This window comes from Vitis riparia, chromosome 9 (assembly GCF_004353265.1).
Source record: "Vitis riparia cultivar Riparia Gloire de Montpellier isolate 1030 chromosome 9, EGFV_Vit.rip_1.0, whole genome shotgun sequence".
Taxonomy (NCBI): domain Eukaryota; kingdom Viridiplantae; phylum Streptophyta; class Magnoliopsida; order Vitales; family Vitaceae; genus Vitis; species Vitis riparia.
Window position 1 is genome coordinate 16,869,410 of NC_048439.1, and position 12,805 is coordinate 16,882,214.

A 12,805-nucleotide genomic window follows, 5' to 3' on the forward strand; every position below is an offset into this window, starting at 1 on the left:
CGGGCTACTCTTTTCACTACACTCGGACCCCAGTACCCGGTAGTGTAGCCGTATCATTTAAAATATTAAAAAATAAATAAATAAATAAATAAATAAAACCATTAAGGATATTATATTTAAATATTTACTAAAATTTTTTAGTATTTGGATTACTTAGAAGGTGGTTGTTTTTTTTAGTTTTTTTTTTTTTGTAAAAACAATTTGTTTTCAAATTTTAAATTATTTGTTTTATTTTTTATCTTTTTATGATTTATTATAAATTTTTTATTAAATAAAAAAAAAATAATATATCGATTTTTCTTTATTTTTAAATTCTTAATAAAAATAAAATATTACAAAAACAAACCACCTAATACTTAACACTATTAATCACTTTTTTTGTTTTAAGTTCTATTTAGAATAAAGTAAAAGCAACAAACACCACTTTAATGTCCCTTGAATAGTTTTTCTATTTTTTATTTTAAAAATATAAATTTACTTCATGTCTTCAAATTTATTAAAATTTGAAGTAGTAATTTTTCTTTTCATTTTTTGATATCTTAATTTCTTTAAATAGTTTTTAAAATCATTATTTTGTCAATGTAAGTCTTTAAAAATTCTTCTATCTTATATAAAAGTTACTATCATTTTTTTTTATTTTAAAAATATAAAATAGGAAATGTATAATACTAAATTTAGTAAGTGCATTTATAAATATATCATTACCACAAACTTTTCTAATGCTTTAGGCTAGCATTTGAATTTGAAATTCAAATTCAACTACTTACATCTGGATGGGTAAGAAAGGGATAGAGAGTTTCCTTTTTTTTTTTCTTTTTCTTTTTTTTTTAATTCAAAATATTGGGTAATAATATAGTAAAAGTGTGTTAGCTAGTGATTTTAGGAAGAACTTCTAACCTGACTAATACTTCAAAAAAAAATTTTCTTTCAAGTATTACAAAAGTTACAAACACTTTTTATTCGCACTAATGAACATGCCTTTTTATTTAATAATTTATGTTGGATTTAGATAATTCTTCATCTTCTTATATGACTTGTATAATACCATTGATTTTGTGAAGTGGCATGTTATAACAGGGCACATAGGCAAAGAGAGGATAACTAGATTAACTAAGGAAGGCTTGTTAGGGTCTCTCACCAATGTTAGCCAGCCCATGTGTGAGTCTTATCATGCATGTAAATCTTATACAAAGCCTTTTGGAGCACCTAGAGCCTTTTATCCTCTAGAGTAGATCCATTTAGACATTTGTGGAACTATGAATGTAAAGCAATACTATGATACTATGAACCCATATTTTTCATATTCGTTTCCACTTGAAACAACGAAACTCACTTTTTATTTGTGAAATTTTGATTTTAAAAAAAATTGAGTCGCAACTTATTTTAGTTTCTTTTTTAAAAAGAAAAACAAAATAAAAAAGAAAACTTTGTGTGATTCTTTATTTGGAAAATGCATGTCTAGAAAAACCAAGTCTAAATTCGGGGGTTAGGTTAGGTATGGTGAAAAGTTGTAGCACCCCTCTAAGTCCATATCCCTACGATTTCTACTAAACAAATGGAGGAAACTATGACAATTAATTAATTAATCAAGATTAAGAACACAAATCAATATATAGAAAAAAAATATTAAAAAGAAAATCTCTATGTTTGGTTTAAAAAAAGGTTTCTTGATTTTATTAAGAGAACTTTGCTAACTATTTGAATTTTATTAAAAAGATTTCAACTTTATTTTTTTTTAAAGTTCAAATTTATTATTAAAAAAATATTCCAATTGGATTTTTACTTAAAAAGGGAATTTTATTTATTTATTTAAAAAGAAAAGAATTTTTAGGACTTTAATTTTAATAGAATTTTATTTTAATTAAAAGAATATATTTTCATAACATTATCTAAACCATTTTTAAAAAATAATTGTTTCAAAAAGGATTTTTACAAACTTTAAAAGAATTCTTTGAGAGGAATTTTGCGAATAAAAGAATTGTTCCTAGAAGTCCTCTCAAAGAATCTCTCTAAAGCTACTAGGTGATCTGCTTTATCTGGGGATTCACAATCATATCATCAACGTATACCTCAACATCTTTATGCATCATATCATGAAACAAAGTAGTAGTAGTCCTCTGATAAGTGACTCATGCATTCTTCAACCCAAATGGCATGACTCTATAGCAATAGGTACCTCACTTAGTGATGAAGACAGTTTTCTCCATGTCCTCTAGAGCCATCAAAATCTTATTATACCTAGAAAACCCATCCATGAAAGATAACATCGAATGACCTACAGTGTTATCAACCAACACATCAATATGTGGGAAGGGATATTGATGTGTTATCCATCAACACATCCATGAAAGACAGTTTTTATGATTTTTGTATCAAGCCCATAATTTCTATATGAATAGCCTCATAATTCTCTAAAAACCTAAGTGCCTAGGTGATAGTTTATGAATAACCAAGAGCTCTACATAATTGGTTTATGATGTACATAGTAAATAACATTTATATGTGCATTACATTTCAATGAAGCATGAAATGTGATATCCATCATGTGCTAATGAAATTTATTTGTGTTTTGAAGAATACATGTAAAAACAAAACCAAAGTCAGTTCTCATGCAATATCAAATTTTAGAAAACAAAATCTCATGCAACTAAAAAGAAAACAAAAATAAAATAAGATCACACAATTAAAGAAAACAAAATCAATCTCATGTCTACCAAAAATAAAAAAAATAAAAAATATCAATCACATATATTAATCTCATGAAACTAGAAACCAAAATGTCAATCACATGCATGTCTAAAAATAAAAATAAAAATGTTAATCTCATGTAATCAAGAAATAAAAATCAATCTAACACTTATCTAATCCTAAATTCAAACAATAAAAAAAATAAAAAAAAACAAAGTCAAACCTAAATGCACAAAAAAATCAACAAAACCAAATAAAATCATAAACTAAAATCAAAGGTCACTAAGCAATCACACTAGGGATCCCTAAAAATCTTTAAAATGTCTATAAAGAAAGCACAAGGATAATGATCAAATGAATCATAGTGACCTATCAATGGAAACTCAATAAAAAGCTTGAAAAATTATCCTAAGCATACAATGAGTGATCTTAGGATGAAAGAGAGCAAATTCTATATCAAATATGTCAAGAGGACAAAAATGGAGGGCCTACACTTAGTTCACATAAATGATCACAAGAAGTCATTACTTTCAAAGATTTCTTGAAGTCACTTAATCTCTATTTGTTGATACTGATAATTTGTGGTTCTGTACACAATGACCGATATTACAATACATACAATTCCCATAAAAGGAAGCTCTTTTATCTTATTAAATCTCGGTTTTCCTTGCACACCCTACAATATTATTTCAATAAAATCTTTAGAAAATGGAAGTGGTTAACCTCTACAACATTAGTTTGTACTAAACTAATAAGAAAATAAAGTCATGTTTGGTTGTTGGAAAGTGTTAGGAAAGGAAAAAAATACATATTAGACAAAACAAGTTTCTTATGTTGGGATACTATAAAAAAAAAAATACTGAAAATCAATAGTATGGAAAAGATTGGGGAAAAATACTATTAAAAAATTTCCTCCTAAAGGTGAGGAAAGTTTAGGAAAAGTGCATTTCTCAATATTTTGATTGTCTTTCACTTTCATAGGTAATCAAACAAGAGAAAAATCCTCTAAATTTTCTTTTTCTTTTTCTTTCCTTTAAACTTTAAGAACCAAAAGTAAGTCGAAAGGTATAAACTCTACCCTATCAAAGCCATCATTTCTTTTTCTAAACACCTGTCTCCATGATTTGAATGCCTTCATAGACTAGAAGGCTTATATTCTATTTTCATAACAAATTGTAGTTAGTGCATATAAAGATGAAACTAATATAAGAACTAATTAAAATAACACAATATTCGATAATTTGAGTTTATGATAGAAACAAAAAATATGCATGAATAGGGCAAAGATACTTAGAAAAATGTGGAATTTAGTTAGGTTTGTAAAATAGGTCTGCACAATATATTTTCAGATAAGGCAATACATAACTCTTTGTCTTAAATAAATTTAAAACTAATTCATAGATATCAACAACATCAAAACAAAATATTCAGCTTTTGAATGATTTTATTTTACCATATTTTCACTATACCACCAAATGGGGTAGAAGTGCAAATCAAATGGCCTATTCCCACATTACAATTCATACCATTCAAACACTAGAATTTAACACATAAGTAACTATTAAATCCAAGCATCAAAAGATATAAGAGGGCACTAAGAATAATTAGCCCCTAATAAAAGAACAACTCTAAAAGAGATGAAAAAGTAGTTACGAGAATTCTTAAGTAAAACCATGGATAGGATCTTATCCTGACATTCAAGAATAAAATATACAACAAATGGATGTCAAGATAACATTCTTGAATGGTAATCTTGAAAAGAGCATCTATATGATGCAAATAGACAAATTCATAGCAAAAGGCTAAGAGCACCTCATGTGAAAGTTGCATAAATTTATTTATGGATTAAAGCAAGCATTTTGCTCATGGAATAGATGTTTTGATTAGGCTATCAAGACTCTTGAATTTGATCAAAACAGGATGAGCCTTATGTGTACAAGAAAATGCAAGGAAGCATGGTCATGTTTTTAGTCTTGTACGTCGATGACATTATACTTATTGAGAATGATGTAGGGTTATTGTCGCTAGTTAAGATTTAGTTATTTACTCAATTCTAGATGAAAGATCTAGGTGAGGTGCAATATATTCTTGAGATAAAAGTCCTTCAAGATTATAAGAATAAGAAGATTACATTGTCTCAGGCCACCTATATTCACAATGTTTTGGTCAAGTATGTGATGTAGGACTCCAAGAAGGGGTCTACTACTCTTTAGGAATGAATGTCTCTTTCTCAAAATTAGTATCCTAAGATGATTGAGGAGAAAGATTGCATGAAGACATTAGTACCCTATGCTTCTATATTAGGTAGCCTTATGTATGCGATGCTATATTACTAGACTAAATATTTGCTTTGTTGTAGGAATGGTGAGTAGATATCAGTCCAATCCAAGCATAAAGCATTGGACGGTGATCAAGCACATACTCAAGTATCTTCAGAGAACGAGGGATTATATGTTGGTGTATCATTGCAATGAGTTTTTATCCCTTAGGTATAGGCATTCAGACTTTTAGTCTAATAAAGACTCTTGCAAGTCTACCCCCAGTTTTATGTTCACTCTAGGTGGTGGGTGTCACACCTCAAGACCCACACCAAGGGCGTGACAGTCATTTCACACCTCAAACCCGAAGGCTTAAAGCATAACCTGATCCAAACAATTGTCTTGTAATTGGAAGTTACCAATTACCAAATACCTGTTCATAGTAACGGAACAAAATTCTAAAATCTTCAAAACTGAACTTTAAATCTAAGCATCCATCAACCAAAATCCGTTATCCAAATAAATTGCAAACTCAAACAATTCAAGTCCTAACAAAAATTTTCATAATCTCCAAATCTCAACTTCAAACTATCATAAAAATAAAAAATAAAAAAATAAAAAAAAATTAAAAGTTCAATATCTAAATAGCTTCCAAAAACCAATTAATCCAAATGAACATAAACTCATAAGCTAAAATGTCCAAAATAACATCCTAAGAAAAATCCTAATGATGACCATTCCCTGACCTAGCCATCACTCCTCGCCCGAACTAAGGGTACCTGAAAAGTAATCAACAAATAGGAATGAGCTCAAAGCCCAATAAGGAACATTAATGCAGTATATGGCTCAAATATTTCAAGTTCACTTGCAAAATAGGAGATATTATAACTAATTATTTTCATAAATCTTTGAGTCGGTTTTGTCAATACATTCAAAACTTTTAATTTACACTTTCATTTCTGATTCAAACATTTTCATATCAAATTCAGTCAAAACATTCAAATCATTTATTTACTTTGGTCATCAAACATCAAATGGTGTCTAGTTAGGTGGGACTTTTCAAATAGGTGGCTAGCCTTAAATTGTTCCTTTAATGTGGATGGAACCAAACACTACTAGTACTAGTAACCTCTAACCAAACTCCTAGAAGCTGCGGTCCAAATCAATTACATTCCCCACCAAAAAATGTAAAGGTCAACTATTATATCCCGTTGACCAGGGCTAAACAAACCAGAGTCAAACACTTATTTCAATTATTCAAAATTTCAAAACATAATATCTCCACATTTCTCTATTGTAAACAAAATATAAGGTTCTAACATACTTTTCATGCAAAACATATTTGATCCATGCATAAAAAGAATAATAACTCAAAACGTTTCCAAATGATGTATATAAAAACTTATTTCTAAAAAACAACAACTGCATTAATTTCCCTTACCTTAAAAGCACTTAGAAACCTTGAAGAGTTTAGCCCCAAGAATCTAACTCCCACCTAGCATAACAAAAAGATACTATTATCACAAAAACTATTTTCCAACTTCTTAACCAATAACAATTTAATTAATTAGTTTCCCTTTATTTATTTTATTATTTATTAATTACTTTTTCTTTTTCAAAAATTTATCCTCAATAATTTGTTTCTAATTCCTAAACTAAATTGAATTTCTTAGAAATATTTATTTGAAATAATTTCTCTCATCACTTTATACAATAATTTATTTATTTAATCCAACCCCATCATTATGTAGGTTTTCTAGACCTACTTCTTCTTTTAATAATATTAACCTATATATATATTCTTTTTTTTTCCCATCCCAAATTCTACATGTCATTTAACTTTTCAAAGTACACACATCAATTCTACATGTCATTTGACTTTCCAAAGCACACACACCAAATGACATCATCTTCAGAATTTCTTCATTTTTTTATATACCCAATCACATCTCAAATCCTCCCTCAAAGACTTCTTCCATGTTATTTTTTTATTTTTATTTTAAAAAAAAACCCTAATCTAGATTGGGGTTTCTTCAAAAATTACCTAAAGTTTTCACAAAAAGTGACAGATTTAAGAAAATAAAATTGAAGAATTAGAGGGGAGGGAAAAAATCTTACCTATAGAGATCTGTTCTTCAAACCCTGAATTCCGACTTCAACCTAACACTCTCTGAAATTCTGTGAACATGAACGTTATTCAGAAAGGAACTAGAAGAACAATAATTTCTAATTTATACCTAGGGTATTTATTCAAAAAATTATATTTTTACCCTTCTTTCATTTTATTAAATTAATAAATTAATTAATTTAATTATTATTATTATTTTCCTAACTTCTCCCTAAAAAAAAATTGTGCGTTATAGTGGGGTTGTTAGTTAAACAAGTATGAAGCAATCTTGTATTACTAACTCCATTATAGAAGCCTATGTTGTTTCTTCTAAAGCAATAAAGGAAGTTGTTTGGCTTCAGAAGTTCCTATTAGGACTTGGGTAGTGCCCTTGACTGTATCGCCCCTAGTACTCTTTTATGATAACAATGGGGCAGTGGCACAATCTAAAAATCCAAGAAACCACCAAAAAGTTAAGCACATTGAGAAGAAGTATCACTTAATACATGAGATAGTATTGAGAGGAGATGTGGCAGTGGAGAAGATTGCTTCTATAAAGAACTTAATGAATCCCTTCACGAAGACTTTGTTTACTAGGGTCTTTAATGGTCATAGGGATAACTTAGGTGTCAGACGTGTTTCCAACATGCTTTAAGGCTAGTGGAAGTTTGTTAGGATTGAACCCTTGAAAGCATGACATGATGTAATATATAGATATTCATTTATAAATTTATTTATCTATCTTTCTTGGTTTCCTATCTATTATACCATATGCATTAATTGGTTATTTGAGGATACACACCCCACATCACTTGCATTGTACATGACTTGAGTGCATTAAGAGTTGCACAGAAGATCCAAGTCATGAGTTCTTTATAGACTAATTAGTTGTCCATTGTTAATTCATGGATTTAGGCAATCCATATGAGACTGTAGTGCACTACTTCCTAATTAGAGGGATGGCTTGTCTTAGTTGTCGAAATGGTTTTCACATGGTGAGTGCATTAATGTTTGTGATGCATACTGGATAAGACCTACGGTGAATTATGACATAAGATTATCAATTGTAATGATTTACCAAGTTACTATTGAGAGGATATTGAGCTTGTGTCAAAGTCAACTATAGGCTTTAAATTATGGTTGAGACCCTAAGGTGGTCATATATCCCTATGAATTGAGTTCCTATTGATGAAGGCTGGTGACAATGGGTATTCTCAATAAAGGCACCATGATATCTCATGGATCAAGACAGTATGTCCCCTTAGGTGATCCAAAGGACATGTGATTTAGAAGACTATGGTCATAACATTTCCTTTAATGGAAATTTGACATATGCTTCTTGTCGTTAGAGTATGTCAGTTGATCACATAATAAGTGAGATCTATAACTCAAGGTTGAAAAAGTAATCTTGATAAATGATAGCACTACTTTGTTATATTATAGAGACCAATTCATGAGACGTTTGCATACAGTGGATATTAAGTCACAAATCTGAGCTTCATGTCATTGTTATTTACATAAGGTATTATATTGCATTTGATTTTTTTTAGTGGATTATGAGAGATTTAGTACTCCTATGGGTCCCAATGGTCCCCACTCTAAACTCATATACTATGATGACACGATTTAGGAGAGTTAGATTAACTCTAGGTTCACTCTTGTGTGTAAGGCTATTTTGGTAATTATAAAAGGTTACACATGGGATAGTGAACAAGTTTTTTAGGTTAGGTTAATTGATTTATTAGATAACCTTGTATAGTTAATTAATCAAGTAAGACCCTTTTTGTGTTAAATTAATTAATCCAAGACTTGGTGAGTTCAAGTCACTTAAGCCCTATAGAGGAACCTTATAAATACCTTCTTAAGGATTAAGGTTTCCATCACTTTTGAGAGATATTCATTTTTCACCTCCAAAAAGAAAGAGAGAGGATCTAGGATTCCTCCCTTTCAAAGCCCACACTTTGGAGGGTCAACATCATGGTTCAAGTCATCGGGTAAAAGATCTTGGATGTACAAAACCTAGATTCTTCTTCATTGAGTGGAATTTATTTGGGAACATCCAAATTAAAGGTAAAGTTTTCTTAAACCCTATCTCCGGATCTTAGAATGTTAAAAAATTTATTTTTGCTTCTATTGCATAGGATCTAAAGGCCTATGGTAGTTTGCATGCACTTATACAATCCAGGATATGGGAACGAAGAAATCCAAGATTCCCAACAAATAGCACATACCTCATTATATTATGAATATTAATTAATGGGGAGTCTGCATATAGTGGATAATAGGTCAAGGACCCAAGTTGTATACTACCATAAAAAAACTAATTTCAGGAAGCTTCGTTTCATCGTGCTCTTAAAAATCATGAACACTGGGAAAATTAAGGGTCAATAATAGTGCTTCATGGAAATAAGTCAATCTCAATGCTTATGACGCGTGTGTACCTTGTCCTTCTAAAAGTGTCACTATATAAATATCCACTATTTATTGCAACCTTGGTGCTTATTAGAAGTATCATTTTCTGTCTCCTTACATAAATGCTTCAATTTCTCATTCCTAATATTCAAGTCCTCACACTTGACATCCACCCCAACACTTCGAAAAGACCTTGAATCCCTTTGAGCCAACACCCACACTGATGACCTTATAACTTCTTTTTTAACCACCACCGATGACCTAATCTCGAAAATAAAACCCTCACATCCCTAGAAACATCCACATATGGACAAGACTAGAAAATTTAGAAGACACACTCATTTCAGTAACATAAGAAGAAACTATATAGTTTGGATCTCAGTATTAATTGGTCATTCTAATAAAATTTGCATACTTGACAAGGACTTTAAAAGTGCTTGATCCAATATAATTAATGAATTTTGGGTTTAAGTAAGAGTTTTTTTTTTTTTGGAGTGATGTCCTATGCTAGAGAGATAGACACTTAGCATAAGCACTCTTACCTCATACTCCATGTTTTATATGAGGAAAAGGACAAGATGGAGATTGAGAATAATAAGAGAAATGGATGGTAGATGTTGGAATTTGATTTTAAAATTCAAATTCAACCGACACTTGTGGATGGGTAAAACATGGGTCGAGGGTTTTTTATTTATTTTGTTTTTAAATTCAAAATGGTTATGTAATAGAATGGAGATAGGCCCCATTTGAATTACCCTCTTTATCCGCACCAATGGGCATACCTATAAATAAGACAAACTATTAGTGGTTCTTTTGGTTGCTGCAATCCTAGTTATAGAGAATCTCTGGATTTTTTCTCTACTTCTATCCTATGGTATCCATCTGCAACTAGAACTTGAAGGCTTTGCAAACAAGGTATTTTTATCTATCTTATTTATTTATTTATGTTTATTTCTCACCCCTTAATTTGTTTATTTAATTGATATAATAAATAAATAAATTTGATGTTTAAATATTTTTGTTAGTAAATTATAAAAATTATTATTATACTTTCACGTATATTTAGAATCCATTTTACATTGATTCTAAAAGGCATTTTTAATCTAAAAAGTATTTTTGAAAAAAAATTAAGTGTACGTTTGACAATAATTTTAGAAAACGTTTCTAGTCTGTTTAATACTTGAATTATATAAATTTTTAAATATTAAAAAGGTTAAAAAAAAAAAAACTTCATAAAACCACCATCAAACGGACTCTAAGTATTTGCTAAAATTTAGACAACACTTTTAAAAATCTAAAAAATTATTAGCAGTATTAGAAAATTACTTTTAGTGTTTTTCAAAGAAACACTTGATAGGTAATTCTCTTAAAAACACTTTTTTTTAAATAAAAAAAAAACATTTTTACTAAAAACACTTCAAGTAAAAATACTATCAAATACATTCTTAATTTACTTCATAAATTTTATTTTAATAAAAAAATATGGTTTTATATATTAAAAGATTTTTTAGGTAACTTACAATATTTTAAATAATGTCTAATTTAAGCAATATCAATTTTAAATTATGTATATATATATATATATATATATATATATATATATAAAAGGGAAGTCTACACAGATTTTTTAACTTAAAATATTTTTACCATTTAATGGATAATTAACTTATTAATTGTTTTTATCATCTTTTTAGGGGAGATGATGATGAGATGCAATAAAGAGTGATCATGGTGCATCATGTGTATTACCATCCTAACAAGATAATATAAAAATGGCCAAAGTAATCCAAGGAGCATTTTCCAAAGTAATCTAGTGTTATAATAAAGGAATTTCTCCAATACAACCATTTTAAAATATTAAGGGTAGGTTTGACATTGTTTTTTTAAAAACATTTTTAATCTAAAAGTATTTTGGGGAGAAAAAAAAAAAGTATTTAGTAAAATTTAGAAAATATTTTTAAAATTTCAAAAAAAAAACACACACACACTTTATTGTATTTCATGGAAAAACACTTTATTGTCAGATTTCCTAAATACGCTTTTTGAGGAAACATTTCCACTAAAATCACTTCGAGTGAAATATTGTTGAATACACTTTAAATATTGTGGAGAATAGGTTTGTTAGTCTAGAAAAGAAATAAAAGAAGGGAAAACTAAAAGTGCATTTGAAGTACTTTTATCCAAAATGTGTTTAGGGGAAGTGTTTTTTTAAAAGGGTTTTTAAGATAATCGTCTATCAAGTGTTTCTCCATAAAATATTGATTTTTAAATTTTTAAAAGTGTTATTTAAATTTTACCGAATACCTAATTTTTTTTTAAAAATACTTTTTACGTTAAAAGTGTTTTTTAAAAACATTGTTAAATGAACTTTAAATTTGTGTGACAAGAATTTTAAGAAACCTTTATAACCTTTTTAATACTTGAAAACAACTCTTTTGATAAGAATTTTGAAATGTTGGAAACATTAGAAGTACTTTGAAGTCACCAACTCTTTTGATAAAAAATTTGAAATGTTAAAAACATTAGAAGCAATTTGAAGTCACTGTTGATTTCAAATTTTATCTATGAAAACCACTACAAATGTATTTAACATATAAGATTCATTTTTCAAGAACAAAATTATTTTTTTAGAAATTGTTAAACATACCCATCTAAAATATTTTTACTTAAATTTTTTTATAAATAAATTTATAGAAGTGTTAACCGATAAAATTCGAAGAGAATAAGAAGAAGAAAGGGTTTTGATATTAACCCAAAAAAGAAAGAAAAAGTTTTTTTAATCATTTTTCTTTTTAAAAAAATAAGGATTTTGACATTTTTCTCAATAATATCTCAACTATTTTTTTTGATTTTTTTTTTCAAAAAAGAAAAAAAAAAAACATTTTTCTCCATAATATCCTACTATTTTTTAAAAAAAAATTCAAAAAAAAATAAGGAATTGATATTAAACCTGTGATATTAGATGAAGAATATTGGGACAAAAGAGTTAAAAGGGCTAAGCTTTTGCTTTGAAAAAAAAACATTGAAATTGAGGAAGGCTATGATGCCTAATAAATAACACCTCGTGTATGTTTGATTCTTAAAAAATATTGAATATATATGTATATATATATATATATATATATATATATATATATATATATATATATATATATATATTTAAAAAAAATAATTTTTTAATATTTAATTATTATGAAAAATATAAAAAAAAATTAAGTTTAATTAAAATTAATTATGAATGTTTAAAAACAAAATGAATTTAAAATATCATATAATAAAAAGAAATTCTTTTTGTGTGTATTTTCTCTCAAATTCTCCTACAACCAAACATGGCCATAGG